Source organism: Eutrema salsugineum, unplaced genomic scaffold, assembly GCF_000478725.1.
Source record: "Eutrema salsugineum unplaced genomic scaffold, Eutsalg1_0 scaffold_17, whole genome shotgun sequence".
Lineage (NCBI taxonomy): Eukaryota > Viridiplantae > Streptophyta > Magnoliopsida > Brassicales > Brassicaceae > Eutrema > Eutrema salsugineum.
The window spans coordinates 5,446,317-5,463,133 of NW_006256852.1; the positions used below are offsets into that span (position 1 = coordinate 5,446,317).

The 16,817-nt window shown below is 40.7% G+C and overlaps 2 non-coding genes across 2 annotated transcripts; both read right to left on the minus strand.

Annotated features, from left to right (window-relative positions):
* Nucleotides 1-3,011: 3,011 nt before the first annotated feature.
* LOC112087662 lies at nucleotides 3,012-3,118 on the minus strand. The gene has a single exon (XR_002900208.1). It is a non-coding gene; the product is annotated as a small nucleolar RNA R71 (small nucleolar RNA).
* A 9,308-nt stretch (nucleotides 3,119-12,426) lies between these two features.
* LOC112087644 lies at nucleotides 12,427-12,534 on the minus strand. The gene has a single exon (XR_002900190.1). It is a non-coding gene; the product is annotated as a small nucleolar RNA R71 (small nucleolar RNA).
* Nucleotides 12,535-16,817: the final 4,283 nt, after the last annotated feature.

Sequence of the window (16,817 nt, forward strand, 5' to 3'; positions counted from 1 at the left end):
TCTGCTCACGCGTCCGAATTCCATGATTTCACTTGTTCTGGAACCGTGATCCAATCCTCGCCAACTTTGATGAAGCACCCGACAGCTGAATCGGACCGGAAGGTTCCCCGGACAGGCGATTATTCAGGGGTATCGGTTTGCTCCGGAATGGATGCGAGAGAGGTCTGTCTTCCGGTGACCGTATCTTTCAGCTCAGTGCTCCAAATGCCCTGATTCAACCTGTCCTGGGTTCTTGACTCAAGTATCTCCAACTTTGTGGAAGACCCTGTAAGCTGAATCGGCCGGCAAGAGCTTCCGGTGACGCGATTTCAGAAATGTATCTGCACCCGGGATTTTTAGCCGAGAGACTTGACCGCGGTACGTGTTTTTGGCCGAGAAAGCTACCCGCGGGAAGGATTTTGGCCGAGAATCTTCGGCCATCAGTACATCATTTTGCCGAGAAACCCAAAATTGCTCCTTTTCACCATTTTTGATAAGTTCAACTCCATTTCTTCATCTGAATCACATCCTCCACTCCAAATAAACTCCAAAAGCACCTGTTTAACACTCCAAAACATGCAAAACTCTCTTGGACCTAATGCAATCTCCTAAGTCCTAACACAATGCCTAAAGACCTAAAATGCATGCAAATGAGACATGATTTGGACTAGAATATGTACATTAAATGATGCAATTTATGAATATATCATTACACTCTCCAGAATACGAAGTGGTCCAAGCTGCTCTGAATGCTGCGAGAAAGCCTTGCGACTTGGTTAACTCGCAGGCCTGAAGACGAATGCCTGGAAATTGATGCTGCGAGTTGAGAAGTGCGGGTAAGCTATCAATGGATGAGGTCTGAGGCTCCCGAGCAAGAAAATTGCTAAGTCCACAATCGTGCGACTTAGGCATGCGAGTTGGCCGCGCCCGGAACCAAGCCGCACGATCACTCACAATCTACTCCGACTTGAGCCTGCGACCTGAGTGTAATGGAGACCAACACGCACGGTTTGTACATTCCCCAGAAACTGCCTTGGTCCTGCGAGTTGAAGAAGAAGAAGATTAAGCCGCAGCAAGACTCGGAAAACACTCCTACTTGGGCGTGCGGCTAAGACAAAGCGATTTAAGTCTCACAAGACAAGTTCTTCATCTACTGCGACTTGGGCATGCAACCTGGGAGACACTGGACCAACCCGCACATTACCCACTTTACCCACTTAAGCCGGGTCAGGACCCGGTTTGTTCCGGGCTGACCCGGTTCATTAGCACTTTGTATATATAGCTTTTTGGAGAAAAACCCTAGGGAGGTTATCTTCTCTCTTAGTTTCTCTCTAGTTTTCTTTCCTTTTTACTGTAAAAACGTTTTTGATTAAGAGATATCTCAAGGATTTAATCAATCTAAGTCTGTTTCTTATCATCTCATCATCTCATTTTTGCTTCTAATCATGATTAACATCATCTCTTGCAAAATATTAGATGTGTTCTTCATGATTAGTGAGTAGTCATCTTTTAAGCTTCTAGGTGTGTAGATTAGGGTGCTTAGATGTAGATTAATGATTGTTTAAGCTTAGATTCTCTTCTACTTTCCTTAGTTAGCTGATCCTAATGCTAGATCCTTGCACATCACTTGGGTCTAGAATCTGGGTTTTTCATGCATCAAAAGTGTTTGATGAAATGCCTGAATGAAAGCTAACTAAGGGTTTATGCATTAATGTCATGGGAATGATTGTTAAATGCATGAATGACATATTAGAACTGTTTCTTAATGCTCATTGATTCATATTTCACAAATGATGATTTGGTTTGAAAATGGATTAGTGTAGAGGTTAGTGCCTTGATGAGAGGATTAATCTAGATTAGAGTTCTAAGTTAATTGGAATTTGAGATCATGTGATGCTTGCTTTATCTTTCTGTATAAGATTCAGCCTTTCTTAGCTCTTATTTTGATGCACAAAGAGGCTGTCTGGTCAGTTTAGACTTGGACCCTTATGCTTGTTGATTGTTTATTCATCTAATGGGAATTAGTCTTTAATTGGTAGTTAACAAAGGGATTTCTGTCATGAGAATGAATTAATCTGAATTGGAAGTCTAGACTAAAGATTTGCAAGTGTTGCATTGTTTGCTTAGCATCATGAATTCACATTTAAAGCACCCTGATCAATGATCACATCTAGAGGTTTAGCTTTCTCTTTATTTGAATTTGAGTGTTTGTTTAGTTTCTCTTGCTTGTTTAATTCTTAATTACTGTTTGTTTTTGCTTGTTTTATTATATGCTTTTAGATAATCTTGGTTACCAACTCATCTGCTTATTAGACTTGGATTAAGATAGCTCCTCATAGTTCTAGTGTCTAGAATCTCTCCATTTGGATTGATACCTCAAGTGCTACAATGACATGAGTAGTTGAGGAATTGATCAAGGATTGAAAAATTCCTACTATCAATTAGGCGCCGTTGCCAATTGGAGAGTTCATTCTAGCATTAGGACTTTGGATCTTCTTGAGATCAAGTCATTTTCTTTTGTTTTACTGATTACCTTTCAAGTGCTGTCTTTGTTTTCAGGTGTATGAACACCAGAAGTCAAGCAAGAAGACAAAGAGAAAGAGCTGAGCACATTGAGAGGTTGTAATGGAAACCACCAGAATCAGGAAGAGCCACCACCTCCACGTCCAAGACAAGTTGTGGGAGCTGGTGATGAGGCCAATGCTCAAGGTCAAAGACATGGGATTCAAGCCCCAACACCTGAAAACGATTTTGAGATCAAATCTGGCCTGATCAACATGGTGCAATCAAACACGTTCCATGGCTTGGCATTAGAAGACCCATTAGATCACATTGACAACTTTGATAGAGTTTGTGATCTAACTAAGATGAATGGAGTGAGTGAGGACAGTTTCAAGTTGAGGCTATTTCCTTTTTCTCTAGAAGACAAAGCTCCTCAGTGGGAAAAGTCTCTACCTCAAGGATCAGTCACAACTTGGGAGCAATGCAAAAGAGCATTTCTAACCAAGTTCTTCTCTTCATCAAGAACAGCAAGGTTAAGAAATGAAATCTCAAGTTTCATTCAGAAGAACCATGAATCATTTTGTGAGGCTTGGGAAAGATTTAGAGGGTATACCATGCAATGCCCTCACCATGGATTCTCAGATGCTCAGCTGCTAAGTACCTTCTACAGAGGTACGTTACCAAAGGTCAGACTTCTCTTGGACACAGCTCCAAATGGTAATTTCATGACCAAGGAAGTCAATGATGCCATGACCCTAGTGGAGAATGTAGCTCAGAGTCATGAGCATTATGGATCAGACTTTGAAAGGAATTCAAGAGGAGCTGTGAGTGCTGAAGAGGAAAGGACAAGGAAAGACATCAAGTCTCTCAATGAGAAACTAGACACACTTCTCTTAGCTTCTCATCAGTCAGCCAACTTTGTTAGAGATGTGAATCATGTATTTCAAGACACATTTCAAAGGGAAGACATCACAACTGAGGTGAACTTTGTAGGTGGCCAACAAGGTTACCAAAAGGGCTTTACCTACTACAAGAATCCCCCAAACCAGAACTTCTATCCTCAAAACACTCAACAACAAGGTTTTGTCCCTCCCCAACAACAAAGTCTCCAACAGAACTCAGAGAATAAGGATCAAGAAGTGCAGAACCTGCTCCAGGAAATCCTCAAAGGTCAAGCAAGTGGTGCCATGGACTTTAACAAGAAAATGGCAGAGATTAACAACAAGGTGGATTGCAGTTATTCTGATCTTCTATCTCAGCTTTCAACCTTGGCTTCCAAAGTCAAGACTCTAGAGAACAACAAGGGACACTGCAGTTCTCAAGCTCAAAGATCTTTACCAGGGACATCAGTAGCACATCCAACAGAATACTGCAATGCCATCCTCTCAAATGATGAGAATCATGCTGCTGTCCAAGAAATTGAGGATATTCTCCATGGCAATGTCTCAAGTGCAAAGTGCCTAACACAAGATGATGAGGACGCCATCATAGAGGAGTTTGACTTCCTGTTCTGTGATCTCAATGAGGACATTGAGAAAGAAGGTGGGGAGGCAGCTTGTTTTGATATGAAAAAGAATGATTCTGAGATTGCTGAAGGAAAGGATCAGAGAATGGTTCAAGGAAGGACATCTGATGGAGTCTCTAGCACTGGCTCAACAAGGGTGAAACCCAAATCTATTCCCAAGCTAGGCAACCCAGGAAAGTTCTCCATCTCATGCTCTCTTGGAAATTTGAAAGTGGACAATGCTTTGTGTGATTCTGGATCAAGCATCAGTGTAATGTCTTTAGACATGGTGGAGAGACTAGGGATCAAGAGTCTTAAGCATCACCCCATGTCAATCACCTTTGGAGATTCATCCTCAAAGAAACCATATGGAATCCTTGAAGACTACCCATTGAAAATTGGTGAATGCATAGTTCCAACAGATTTTGTAGTTATGAAGATGAAGAAGACAAAAGAGCTACCTCTTTTGCTTGGAACTCCATTTCTGAACACCACAGGAGCAAGGATGGACTTTGATACTCAAAGAGTGGTGCTTGCTAAGGTAGATGATGAAGTATCTTATCCTCTTCAGCCTCCTCTTGCTGGGTTTTGAGGAGTTATATCTGATGATTCTGATGAGTTGAAACACTATGGGATGATGTATGTGGGGAGTATTGGAACTATAGAAGAAGCTCAACCCCTTGCATCTGTTGAGAAAAAGAAAGAATCCCTAATAAGACCTGATCTTGAGTTTGAAGGGAATTTCTTTAGTGATGATGAAGCTTGCTTGGAATCTCTATCTCCTACACCAAGTGAGAAGGAGATCAGCAGCAACAAAGGCAATGGCTCAGGGTCTCAAGACAAGAACCCACCAAGAACCAGACCATTCACTCTTGAGTAATCTTCTCAGGTCTTAACTCTCACTCCTTGGAAGTTTGTTGGTGGAGCTGTTGAATACAAGGTTAAAGGCAATGGAAGATCAAGACCATTTGCCAAAGTCAGAGCTATCCTCACACCAGAGTTCATAGACAAAGGATCTGATGGTGTCCAAGAGCTGATGAACAAGGACCTCATGCTTAAATTCATGGACAAGACCTGGAGCATCAAAGCTCCTCCTCTCCCTTACTAAAAAGAGTGTAATAAGTCAAACTTAGTGACTTTAAACAAAGTGCTCTTGGGAGATACCCCAAGCTTATCCTTGTATATAATATTTTCAATCTTTTCTCTCATTTCTTTTTATGTTTTAGGATCTTTTGATGGGTTTTGTGAGTTGGTCTCAGGTTCTAGGTGATTTTTGGAGGACATAGCCTTGTGATAAATGAAATGGAGCATGTGAGAGGGCTGAGAGAAGTGTTTAAGGTCTGGAAAACTATGTCCCAAAGTCTGCGAGTTGGTCCAAGACAAGTCCATGCCGCACAAGGGAGTTCAGGCAAGCCAAACCCATCTCCGGTGATGTCTAGCCTCATCTGGTGCAGATACTCACTCCCCTTTTGCATAAGAACCACACCAGGTATCACTCCAAACACTTGTAAATGAGCATTTAGCATTTTTCTTTATCTTTTGCATTTCATGTTTGATTTTTTCTCTTTCTCATGCTTGATTTTTTCTCTTTCTCATGCTTTTATAACACAAGGGACTGTGTTATTTAAGTGTGGGGGAGGGGTTTTGTGTTTACTAATCATGTTTATTCTGCTCTTATTTTCCTTTTTACTTTGAGTCTCATTTTGCATTCATCTAAGTGCATATAAAAACCAAAAAAACGGAAAAATCTGAAAAAATTTCACAAAAAATGCTCATGTAGTTGCATTCACATTTTAGGTTGAGTCTAGTTTGCATTTTCATATAGGTTGCATCATATGCAAATGGGAGTAATGATAGGTTCTTTCCTTGAGAGTACATCACTTTGAGAATTTGGATTAAATATGCTTGTGAAATGACTTATGTGCTTGCAAGGCTTGAAATGATTTGAATCTGAGAAGCAAGTTTGAATTGAACTCAACTCTAATAAGTGAAAACCTTGAACTTGACTTGAAATTATCTTGTGATGCATTGTTTAAATAAGTTTGTGGATACCTATATACATATTTGAGCTAGAATCCTGTTTTTACCACCCTCTTCCTTAGCTCAAATAGCTGAGTCCACATCTGGATCAGTTTTCCTCACCCTGAACCCATCCTTCTTTCAAGCCAAATGTTTGTGTGTGATTGAAAGGCCACCTTGGATCAAACTTAGCAGAAAGTGTTAGGTTTAGAGCGACAAGGGCAAGTCTCATTGAGTGTTAAGTTCCATCATCAAGGAGCTGAGAGATTTGGTGAGAACTAAGTGTGGGGGAATACTTGTTGCTGAGTGAAAAGGAGAGATGAGTGGAAATAAAAGGAGAATGGTGAGAACTAGGGGATAGAAAAAGAAAAGAAATCAGTCTTTGAGTTTTGAGTCAAAGAAAGTGAGCTCTAGTGTTTTGAAAAGAAAAAGTCTAGCCTCAAGGTGAAAAGAAAAGAAAAGAAGCCCAAGAGCTCAAATGTTTTAAAAAGAAAGAAAAAGAGGCAAGAAGTTACAAAATAAAGTGAAAAAGAGCTATGTAAAGTTTGAACTCCAAGACTTGAGTGTGAAAATGAAAAGTGAGTCCCCTAGTGAAAGGAAATTGAATGTGGAAAGTGAGGTTCTTGAGAGGTTGCGCAAGTGAGAAAGCTTTGAGTAGAGTGTGGGGTGGGATGAGTCCTTGCCCTTGTATGCATAGGTTGCTTTTTACCTTTAGCATTATGCCAAAGTTTGATCATTCATAGAGAGATCCACTTGCTGCATTGAACCCACTTAGGCGCTGATGAGACCATTTTAGTCTCAGTACCTCACCCTAGCCAAACTTTGCTTGTTTGAACATTGCATTATTTGATCCACTTGGTAAAGAGCTTAATGAATGTTAAAGACTTGAGGAATAAGAGAACTTGTGGAGATTACTGTTGAGTTGATACATCATAGTATGGTCTTGCATTGCATATTGAGCATGAACTTGAATTCTCTTAGTGGTCACTTTTCTCTTTCAAAGGAAAAATGAGCTCCCAATGCATTCAACCTTTTCCTCTCATTTGTTCCTTTTTGCTTGAGGACAAGCAAAGGATAAGTGTGGGGGAGTTGATATATTCATAAATTGCATCATTTAATGTACATATTCTAGTCCAAATCATGTCTCATTTGCATGCATTTTAGGTCTTTAAGCATTGTTTTAGGACTTAGGAGATGCATTAGGTCCCAATGAGTATTTGCATGTTTTGAGTGTTTATCAGGTGTATTTGGAGCTATTTGGAGCTGAAAAGATGAATCCAGGAAGTGGAACGGTGATCAAGATTGAAAAATGGTGAAATTGGGTCTTTGGAGGTTATCGGCCATTCTCGCGCACCAGGAAGGTTTTTCTCGGCCAGAACGCGTACCACGGGTGGATTTTTATCGGCCAAAACGCGTACCGGCTAAAGGATTTCTCGGCCAAAATCTCCGTGTGCAAACACGTCTCCGAAATCGCCTGTCCGGGGAACCTTCCGGTACGATTCAGCTATGGGGTGCTACATCGAAGTTGGAGAGGATTGGATCACGGTTCCATAGCAAGTGGAATCATGGAATTCGGACGCGTGAGCAGAAAGTTAAGCTCGTCGGAAGGAACCCATGTCTCGCTGCTGTGCACTTCCAGGCCGATTCAGTTTCCGGGGCCTTCATAAGAATCAGAGACATTTGAGTCCTCTTTCTAGAGCGTCTAATATCATTCAATTCTGAGCTATGAGCAGGAAGATACGGTCTCCGGAATGGACACATGTCTAGACGCCTCTCTCTGATCGTATAAATTCACTGCAAAGATGAGCCCTCCAGGAAGCCTTCCACTTCCCAAGCACCGAAGCTTCCTTCACCAAAGTTGGAGATATATGAGTCCTATGTCCTCTGCAACCGGAATCACTCAATTCGGACAAGTATCTCAGAAGTTACACTCTCCGGAATACGAAGTGGTCCAAGCTGCTCTGAATGCTGCGAGAAAGCCTTGCGACTTGGTTAACTCGCAGGCCTGAAGACGAATGCCTGGAAATTGATGCTGCAAGTTGAGAAGTGCGGGTAAGCTATCAATGGATGAGGTCTGAGGCTCCCGAGCAATAAAATTGCTAAGTCCACAATCGTGCGACTTAGGCATGCGAGTTGGCCGCGCCTGGAACCAAGCCGCACGATCACTCGCAATCTACTCCGACTTGAGCCTGTGACCTGAGTGTAATGGAGACCAACCCGCACGGTTTTTACATTTCCAGAAACCGCCTTGGTCCTGCGAGTTGAAGAAGAAGAAGATTAAGCCGCAGCAAGACTCGCAAAACACTCCTACTTGGGCGTGCGGCTAAGACAAAGCGATTTAAGTCTCACAAGACAAGTTCTTCATCTACTGCGACTTGGGCATGCTACCTGGGAGACACTGGACCAACCCGCACATTCCCCACTTTACCCACTTAAGCCGGGTCAGGACCCGGTTTGTTCCGGGCTGACCTGGTTCATTAGCACTTTGTATATATAGCTTTTTGGAGAAAAACCCTAGGGAGGTTATCTTCTCTCTTAGTTTCTCTCTAGTTTTCTTTCCTTTTTAGTGTAAAAACGTTTTTGATTAAGAGATATCTCAAGGATTTAATCAATCTAAGTCTGTTTCTTATCATCTCATCATCTCATTTCTGCTTCTAATCATGATTAACATCATCTCTTGCAAAATATTAGATGTGTTCTTCATGATTAGTGAGTAGTCATCTTTTAAGCTTCTAGGTGTGTAGATTAGGGTGCTTAGATGTAGATTAATGATTGTTTAAGCTTAGATTCTCTTCTCCTTTCCTTAGTTAGCTGATCCTAATGGTAGATCCTTGCACATCACTTGGGTCTACAATATGGGGTTTTCATGCATCAAAAGTGTTTGATGAAATGCCTGAATGAAAGCTAACTAAGGGTTTATGCATTAATGTCATGGGAATGATTGTTAAATGCATGAATGACATATTAGAACTGTTTCTTAATGCTCATTGATTCATATTTCACAAATGATGATTTGGTTTGAAAATGGATTAGTGTAGAGGTTAGTGCCTTCTTGAGAGGATTAATCTAGATTAGAGTTCTAAGTTAATTGGAATTTGAGATCATGTGATGCTTGCTTTATCTTTCTATATAAGATTCAGCCTTTCTTAGCTCTTATTTTGATGCACAAAGAGGCTGTCTGGTCATTTTAGACTTGGACCCTTATGCTTGTTGATTGTTTATTCATCTAATGGGAATTAGTCTTTAATTGGTAGTTAACAAAGGGATTTCTGTCATGAGAATGAATTAATCTGAATTGGAAGTCTAGACTAAAGATTTGAAAGTGTTGCATTGTTTACTTAGCATCATGAATTCACATTTAAAGCACCCTGATCAATGATCACATCTAGAGGTTTAGCTTTCTCTTTATTTGAATTTGAGTGTTTGTTTAGTTTCTCTTGCTTGTTTAATTCTTAATTACTGTTTGTTTTTGCTTGTTTTATTATATGCTTTTAGATAATCTTGGTTACCAACTCATCTGCTTATTAGACTTGGATTAAGATAGCTCCTCATAGTTCTAGTGTCTAGAATCTCTCCATTTGGATTGGTACCTCAAGTGCTACAATGACATGAGTAGTTGAGGAATTGATTAAGGATTGAAAAATTCCTACTATCAAAACAGTATGGGCTTGGATGCTTTGTCTTTTCAAGACCTAATATGTCTACAAGATACTTGCTAGCCACGTTATTGCAAGAATCAGCATCTATTGTGAGGCTACATACCTTATCTCCAATGCTACATCTTGTATGAAAGATGTTTTCTCGTTAGAGAGACGGGGTCACATAGTGCACTGAGATATCGCCTGATCACCAACATCTCTCCAACTTCAGGAAAATCGGTTACCTCCTCTTCCGAGTTGGTGGCTTCTAGCTCGGCCTCATATTCTGACTCATACTCTCCGTTGTCTCTTAACACCATTACCCTTTGATTCGGGCACTCCTTTGCAAAGTGGTCTTTTCCCTGACACTTAAAACATGTTATGTCTCTAGACCTTGGAGTAGGAGTCTTACCTTGTTCATTTTGAGCCGTTTATAGGGTCCAGTAATGGGTTTCTTGAACCGATTGTCCAACTCTATGGATTCGCCTTTGTCCATTGGCTTAGAGAGGGCTGAGCCCACGTGGATCTCCCTCGGGTGAGGGCTGTGATAACACCGTGTTTTGACCACTTTTATGGATCATAATTGTATATTATACAGGTGTTTTAACTCTGTTTTCAAAGGTTTTTAAAGTATTTTCAATGTTTTAGCGTTTCAAAAGATTTTACAGGAAACTTGGGCAAAAGATATGCAATTTGGAACAAATGAGCAATTTTGGATAAATCCAGACCGTCAGAAGTATGACAAGCGATGAAGACCTTCTCACCGTCTGATCACCTCCAAAATTTGAGACAACATAGAGGATCCAACCAGCTTTCTAATACACTTGGTTTGGAGACAATCCAACGGTTAGATCTTCAGATACTCCCGATGCACGAATGACAGAAAATGCAGTTCCGGAAGAGAGCCATGTACCGGGACCGCGGCCAACACCCATTTTCCCACGGGTAGAGCCACCACAACCATGGAACTTGGTCGTTCACTTTCCAGACGACTTAATTAAAGCCCAGATCAATTCCTTTCGTTATTTTTGAAGCCCTAAGTGTCCAGGACCACTCCAGAAGCTATAAATACGCCATTTAGGTCATTCTTAAGGGTGTGTTCTTTTCTGTACTTAAATTGTCGTGTGAGACTCAAATCCTATAGAGGGAGGCCGCCGTTTTTGAAGGAGGAGCCGCCGTTGGAGGAAGACATCGCGCCTCCATCTGCTTCTCCGTTCCTCGTTTTTCTTCCTTCTTTTCTTTAGTTTCCTGCACTTTCAATTTCGTTTATGATGCTTTGTTACAATATGTTTGAGTAGTTACCCAGTTGGGTTTAAAAGGATTGTTCAAAGGGAATTTTATGTGTCTTTGCTTATAAATCGATAGATTAAGGATTATTAATCTTCTAGATGTTCTTCGTTTGTCTTTAATCTTACTGCGTGATTCTCTGCTGGCCACTTAGAAGCCGATATGATATGATATGTTGTGAAAGCTTTCATTGATTGTCTGAACTAGGGTGAAACAAGCAATAATTCTATAGGAGTGGAAACCTACCTGTAGTTGACTTGTGAATGTTGATGAGTCTTGTTCTGCTATTGCATCTTCTCCCTTCCAGGATCACAGTGGAAACCTACTGATCAGGGTTGCGAGAGATAGTTGTTTAGTGCTGCGAAAGTAGGCTATTCATACTTCCGTGCCTCGAGTTCTAGAACATACGTAGTTGATTACCTTTATCACTTGTTTAAAATCGACATAGCCTAGTCCATGAATCCCTGTGAAACCCCTTGAGCCCCAACGTTTGTTTTCATTGCTTACAACCTTTGAATTCATTTGCTTTTCATTCGCTTTTACTTGCTTCAAATCGCCTCTTTGTTTAATAGCCTACTACTTGCTTTCGTTTGTTTTCGTTTTTGTCAATTGCTTTTCAGTTTTAATTGCTTTCTAGTTTAGATTTCGTGACAACCAAAACCCAAAACCAAAACCAAAACCTGTTTAGTTCTAGTCTGATTTAAGCATAGCCGTGAATTCGTACTGAAACAACTAAGTCTCTGTGGATCGATACCCTAAGTACTACAGCGCACATCTGTGCACTTGCAGACATTTAGGGGTTATAAATTTAAAACCTGAAGCTTAGTAAAACGAAAACCGACCAACCCCGTTTACAAATGGCCCATCAAGTTTTTGGTGCCGTTGCCGGGGACTTTGATTTGTTTCGTTGCGAATCCCAGCTTAAATCTATTAGAACACTTGTTTACTTTTACTTTTTGTTTTGAATTTTTCAGGTTTCTCTGCAATGAGAGACCGGGAACATGTTCCCGGAACTCTTGGTGATCCAACATATCGTGTGGATGGTGATCCAAGCGATGATGACCTAACTGATGACGAGTTTAAAGAACCGATTTATGATGACAATGAGCTAATCGGATCGACAAAACGTGAAGATAATGATGAACTGATTGGAAGTTTCGATTCACTCGAGAAATTCTTGGGAGATCGAAGAGCTATTCAACTAGCCTTACCAGAGGATGGCAAAACTGAAATCAAGGTACCCTATATCCATTTAGTTCAACAAAATCAATTCCATGGTTACAATTCCGAACACCCGATTGACCATATCGAGACGTTCGAAGAATTATGTGCAACCATTACAGCAAATGGGGATTACCACAAGTGTAGTCTTTTCCCATTCTCTTTGAGAGACAATGCCAGCAAATGGCTAAAATATTTGCCACCTGCTTCACTAAAAACGTGGGCAGCGTGTAGAACTGCTTTCCTAAATCGTTTTTATACTAGAAATCGTTCAAATCTCTTAAGAAACAAGATAAGAACTTATAAACAAAAAGAAGATGAAGATCTTTTAGATACTTGGGAAAGATTTAGGGAATACCAAAGAGATTGTCCACACCATGGATATAGCGAGCAATACCTGCTGGGTATCTTCTATCGCGGTATTACTCCAGAGTTACGACACTCTTTCGACACAGCAAGTTATGGAGACTTCTCAACTAGATCTGTAGAAGATGCTTACGTTTTCATTAAAAATTTTGCAAACAGCATCCGAAATCAAGTAACCTTTGGTAATTCTGCACTTCCTGAGAAGAAAGAACAGATTTCGGAAGTTATGAAGTGTCTCCATCACATAATGAGTCATCTTGGATTGCAACAACCAAATAAGGTACACAATACGTGTAACTTTGACGGCTGGGACAACCCAATGGATTCGTATGATCAAGGGATGGTTAACACTGCAGAACTCTATCAAATTCAAGATTTCCATTCGTTTCTGATCACCGCGGGTCCATTCATCCGGACCGCGGCAAACCAAGCTTTCACCACAGTCGTGATGATGCTGACCGCGGCCAAGACATGTTTCACCGCGGTCGCGAGCCTTCTGACCGCGGGAAACTGTCTTTCGAGCTTGCCTGGAAATCACCTTCCGAACCAATCTTAGCTATTCAATCTAATCCTGTTCTCTATCCTAGTTTTCCCTCTTTCGAAGCTGAAAACCTAAACAAAAGAATTCTAGAGCTTGAAAAATCTAGGTCTCAAGAGATTAGTGATCTTAGATCTGAACTAAAAACGATGCAAGAGGATTTCAATGAAAAATTTTCCACCCCCCTTAGCCTGATGATAAAAACCAATTCTAGAAACATAGAAAATTCTGAAAAGGAGCCAAATGAAGATTCTTTCAAAAACTTAAGTGAAGCAGATCCCTCCGATCATGTGAAAGCTATCACACTTAGGAGTGGATTAGCTTACAAAGAGCCTGAATTTCCTAAAGATCCCGAAGTTGAGGAAAAGGGGAAGGAAAAGGAAAAAGAAAGAATCACGAATGAAGATGTTGAAAGAGAAGTGGTAGGAGAAAAGGATGGAGAAGAAGTAAGAGAAGATTCATCCCAGGAAATCCTTGGTGAAGACCCGATTCCACCTCCGCCAACTCGAGTCTACAAACCTAAACCACCTTATCCTATAGCCTTAAGAGCCCCTAAGAAAGAGAAAGAAAAAGTTAAGCTGAAAGAGTTGATCGATCAATTAAATGTGAAATTACCGTTCGTAGAAGCTTGTGCTATGATTCCAGCTTTAAGAAAATACATGAAGGGTATTCTAACAAATTCTTTAACTCTTGAAGAAGGCGTTATGATGATAACCCATGAATGTATTTCTATCCTGCAAAGCCGAATCCCTGAAAAGAAAAACGATCCTGGAAGCTTTATACTTTCATGCACCATCAATGATGTAGCTTTTGAGCGTGCTCTCTGTGATTTAGGATCTAGCATAAACATGATGCCTCTTTCAGTAGCAAAACGTTTAGGAGATCACACTTTCCAGCCCACTAAAATTTCTTTAGTATTAGCTGATCATTCCGTTAGACAACTTGTAGGTATCCTAATAGATATTCCCGTAGAAATCGAAAAATGTTCAATCCCCACCGATTTCGTAGTTCTAGAACTAGAAAGAGAACCTAAGGATCCACTTATTCTTGGACGACCATTCCTATCTACAGCCGGAGCCATAATCAATGTTCCTGAAGGAAAAATCGACCTTCATCTAGTCGGTCTAGTTATGCAGTTTGACATGAATAAAAGTTTTGATAAACCGACTCTAGATGGCAAAATTTGTTTTTGATGAGTTAGACGGAATTATTGAGGAATTCTATGAAGATTTGCTTCTAGATGACCCTTTAAGTGTCACGCTTTCACCCGCAAAAGACGAACGCAATTTCCTTGAAGAAATTTCAAGTGAGTGCGCACGTATGCTTGATAAATCCGAAACTTATAGGAAACCTCTAAACTATCTAGATCTTAAAGACCCAACAAACATTCCTACACCTCCTAAATACACTGCTGCAGCAATTAAAGATCCTTGGAGCGAGCTTAAAGCCCCTAAAGTCGAGCTTAAACCTCTTCCCGTCGGACTTAGGTACGCCTTCCTTGGACCAAATTCTACTTATCCTGTCAAAATAAACTCTGGTTTGACGGAAGAAGAAACCACAATGCTGTTGACTGAGCTGAGAAAGCATAGAAAAGCCTTAGGATATTCGCTTGATGACATACCTGGAATCTCTCCAGATCTTTGTATGCACAAGATTAATCTAGAGGATAATGCTAAAAACTCAATCGAAAGTCAAAGGAGACTGAACCCTAATCTCATGGATGTTGTCAAGAAGGAGATTATGAAGCTTTTAGAAGCTGGAATAATCTTTCCTATCTCAGATAGCAACTAGGAAAAATCATTTTCCACTTCCCTTCATAGATCAAATGCTAGAAAGATTAGCAAATCACCCTTACTATTGCTTCCTTGATGGATACTCCGGATTTTTCCAAATTCCTATTCGCCCGGAGGATCAAGAAAAAACGACATTCACTTGTCCACATGGCACGTTCGCTTACCGACGTATGCCTTTTGTATTGTGTAATGCACCTGCTACCTTCCAGCGGTGCATGATGTCGATATTCACAGATTTTATTGAGGATTTCATGGAAGTATTCATGGACGATTTCTCTGTCTATGGATCTTCTTTTGAAAAATGCCTAGGCAACCTTGGTAAAGTTCTGCAAAGATGTGAAGATAAGCACTTAGTATTAAATTGGGAAAAATGTCACTTCATGGTACGAGAAGGAATCGTGCTGGGGCACAGAATTTTGGGAAAAGGAATTGAAGTTGACAAAGCTAAAATCGAAGTCATGACCAGCCTACAACCTCCCACAGACGTAAAAGGAATTCGTAGCTTCTTAGGACACGCAGGATTCTATAGGCGCATCATTAAAGATTTTTCTCAAATAGCTAGACCTCTTACGCGTTTGCTTTGCAAAGAAACGAACTTCGAGTTCGATGATGAGTGCTTAGCCGCGTTTCATAAGATCAAACAAGCCCTTATTTCCGCTCCTGTCGTGCAAGCACCTGATTGGGAACTTCCATTCGAAATCATGTGCGATGCAAGTGACTATGCAGTCGGAGCAGTGCTTGGCCAACGAAAAGATAAGAAACTGCACGTAATCTACTACGCAAGCAGAACTCTAGACAAAGCTCAATGCAATTATGCTACAACAGAGAAAGAACTTCTAGCTGTCGTATTTGCATTTGAGAAATTCCGTTCTTATCTCGTCGGATCTAAGGTCATAGTTCATACTGATCATGCTGCAATCAAGTATTTAATGTCTAAGAAAGACGCTAAACCTCGGTTGATAAGATGGATCCTCCTACTGCAAGAATTCGATATCGAAATTCGAGATTGGAAAGGCGTAGATAATGGAGTTGCAGACCATCTTTCACGAATACGAGTTGAAGAAAGATTGCCTTTAAATGACATTTTTCCAGAAGAAAACATCTATGCAATAGATACTACCCTCAATGCCAATACCGCACCACCACGTCAACTCATGCGACGAGCAGATGCTTTCAACACCCCATGGTTTAGGCTCATAGCAAATTACCTAGCAGCTGATGTAGAACCACCACAATTCTTTGGTTATAGGAAGAAAAAGTTTCTGAAAGACGTAAGAAATTATTTTTGGAATGAACCCTATCTCTATAAGAGATGTGCTGATGGGTTATTCCGAAGATGCGTGGCTGAAGAAGAGATGGAAGGAATTTTATTCGGATGGCATAGCTCGTCTTACGGAGGACATTTCGCCACCTTCAAAACAGGTTCAAAGATCTTACAAGCAGGGTTTAGGTGGCCTACTTTGTTCAAAGATACTCAAGCTTATATATCGCGATGCGATAAATGCCAAAGGATGGGTAACATAAGCAAAAGGAATGAGATGCCTCAAAATTTTATTCTCGAAGTCAAAATTTTCGATGTCTGGGGAATAGATTTTATGGGACCCTTTCCTACTTCTTTTGGAAACCAATACGTCTTAGTAGCAGTAGACTACGTCTCTAAGTGGGTTGAAGCAGTTGCAAGTCCCACCAATGATGCAAAAGTTGTCATGAAGCTGTTTAAATCTGTTATATTCCCGCGTTTTGGAGTTCCTAGAATTGTGATAAGCGACGGAGGATCGCACTTCATCAACAGAGTTTTCGAGAACCTTCTTAGAAAGAATGGAGTTACACATAAAGTTGCTTCCCCATACCATCCCCAAACGAGCGGTCAAGTGGAAATCTCAAACAGAGAAATCAAGTCGATTTTCCAGAAAACTACTGCAGTTCATCGCAAGAATTGGTCTACAAAGCTTGACGACGCATTATGGGCA